This window comes from Canis aureus, chromosome 3 (genome assembly GCF_053574225.1).
Source record: "Canis aureus isolate CA01 chromosome 3, VMU_Caureus_v.1.0, whole genome shotgun sequence".
NCBI lineage: Eukaryota > Metazoa > Chordata > Mammalia > Carnivora > Canidae > Canis > Canis aureus.
In genome coordinates this window covers 75,715,980-75,718,241 of record NC_135613.1, presented here as the reverse complement: position 1 = coordinate 75,718,241, position 2,262 = coordinate 75,715,980, and the positions used below count along the sequence as shown (strand labels likewise).

The 2,262-nt window shown below is 45.7% G+C and overlaps 1 non-coding gene across 1 annotated transcript; it reads left to right on the top strand.

Annotated features, from left to right (window-relative positions):
- The first annotated feature begins 1,259 nt into the window (after positions 1-1,259).
- LOC144311671 (U6 spliceosomal RNA) lies at positions 1,260-1,362 on the top strand. Its single transcript, XR_013377254.1, has one exon. It is a non-coding gene; the product is annotated as a U6 spliceosomal RNA (small nuclear RNA).
- Positions 1,363-2,262: the final 900 nt, after the last annotated feature.

Here is a 2,262-nt window from a genome sequence, read left to right as displayed (position 1 = left end):
CCGGCCACGCTGGGGATAGAGCAAGGAGCACACCAGAAAGACATTTTGAGTGCTGGGGGGCTCAGTGGTTGAGCATCTGCCTTCGGCACAGGGCGTGATCCTGGAGACCCGGGATCGAGTCCCACGTTGGGCTCCCTGCATGGAACCTGCTGCTCCCTCTGCCTGTGTCTCTGCTTCTCTCTGTGTGTCTCTCATGAATAAATAAATAAAATCTTAAAAAAGAATACATTTTGAAAGAAAAAAGCATTACAGGCCTTCCCTAGTAACAAAAACGATAAACGATCCTGAACTTTTGCCTCTTTCCCCGAAGGCCAACATTTTATTTTTTCCCTCCAAACATCTTCAAACACCTTGTTCCTCCAATCCTTTCTTTTCTGAAACAAAGCTAGAAATAAACTTGACCGATTAGTCAGGAAACCCTATCAGTCGTGGCTGTCCAGGTACTCCGACCCAAGATAGAAAGATTTCGGGTTATCTTAATCTGCCTACCTGTGCCCAGGCTTAATTGCGATGCGGCGCTTCCCTGAAGAGACAGGAAGAAGTTGAGCATGTCAGGTAATCAATCAAAACTCACATTTACAGCTCCAGAACCTTCCCCCACACTCCTATTAGAGTACAGATACCCCACAGGAGGCAAACATTAGGCTCCGTAGGTACTGCAGCCAAATATCACTGGCTGCCCCCATCAAATTAGAATGTGGCAAAGAGGCCACTTTCTAAAAGGAAAAAGAAAAAGGTCAAGAAATTTTGAGGCCTTTTTAAAAAAGATTTTATTTATTTATTTGATAGAGAGAGAGAGAGAGCACAAGTAGGGGGAGCAGGAGAGGGAGAAGCAGACTCCCCCCCCCCCCCCCCCCCCCCGAGCAAGGAAGCCCACACGGGGCTCGACCCCAGCGCCCTGAAATCATGACCTGAGCCAAAGGCAGACACTTAACCGACTGAGCCACCCAGGAGCCCCAAATTTGAAGCTTTTACTTTCAATAGGTGGCAAGGCATAGGGAGAATTTTGTGCCTCTTTTCCTTCCACTGGAGCTGTTTATAAATATTTGATTGCATGAAAGCCTCCAAGTTCTCTGGGACTCATTCTTGCTGGCTGGGCCCGTTTTCTTGCTGCTGCACTTGCTGGCTAAATAATCAATCCAGCTACCTCAGGTTCCGGGCACTCAACTTTTGTGAATTTGCCAAATTTCAGAAGCCTTTCAGAAGAGGCCATCAATCAGGACACGAGAGGGAATGGAGGTAAGCTCTGTCAGTCTCAGGCTCGCTTTGAGCACATATACTAAAATTGGAATGATCCAGAGAAGATTAGCACGGCCCCTGCGCTAGGATGACACACAAATCTGAGAAGTGTTCTATATTAAAAAAAGAAAAAAAAAAAAAAAAAAAAAAAAGACCTGTCAGTCTCTCTCAGCCAATGCTCAGAAAGTCTTCTCTGAACCAGGAATGTCAGATCCGCTTCCCCAAAAGCCCTCAAGATTCTTGTAAACTGGCATGGAGATGAGGACAACAGAGAAAATATAAATAATGCCTCAGAAGACTGTAGGTCATGCTCAACTAGAGGAATCTATCAAAAGAAGAGATGCCAAAGAAGAAGAGGGCAAAGGGAGATTTCCAGGGACAGACTTCAGCGAGTGACATTAAAATTATGCTCTTATTTGGAGGAACACACGAGGCCAGGAAAGGCTGGGGTCACCTGGGACCGCCCAGCGAGCCCCCTCTAAGCTGCACCTCTGTGCTCTTGGGTCATCGACCTTGGACCCTGTCAGGACTGGAGGGACCCAAGAGAGAACTGGCACCTAACTTCCTCAGGAGAAGATGAGAAACCTGGCAAATGACTTGTTCCGGGTTAGACAATGAGCTAAATGAGAGCAGAGAGTAGAAAGGACTTTAGTTTGGTCTGGTCATGCTTCCTTGGTCTGACGTACAGATAGGAGGGGAAGACAGGGAAAGCCCCAGAAACCCTGCCCCACATCACCCTTCAGGCCATGCTGTCTGGGCTACAGGGTTTGCGTTCTCCAGAAAAGGTCCTAAAGCATAAGAAGTTCATATCCATACATGAATATGAAAATCGCTTATGCTCTTTACCGCAGTAGCTATGGTAATATATGCATTTTTAGGAAGATAAAACGCAAAGTTTCATTAAATAATCACACTATAACTCAGTCTCCCATTAATTAAAAATGTAAGCAGCTCATATATTTTAAGGAAATTAAAGATGTTTCCAAACTACCAAGGTCTAGCTTTAATGGGAAGATAAACCCA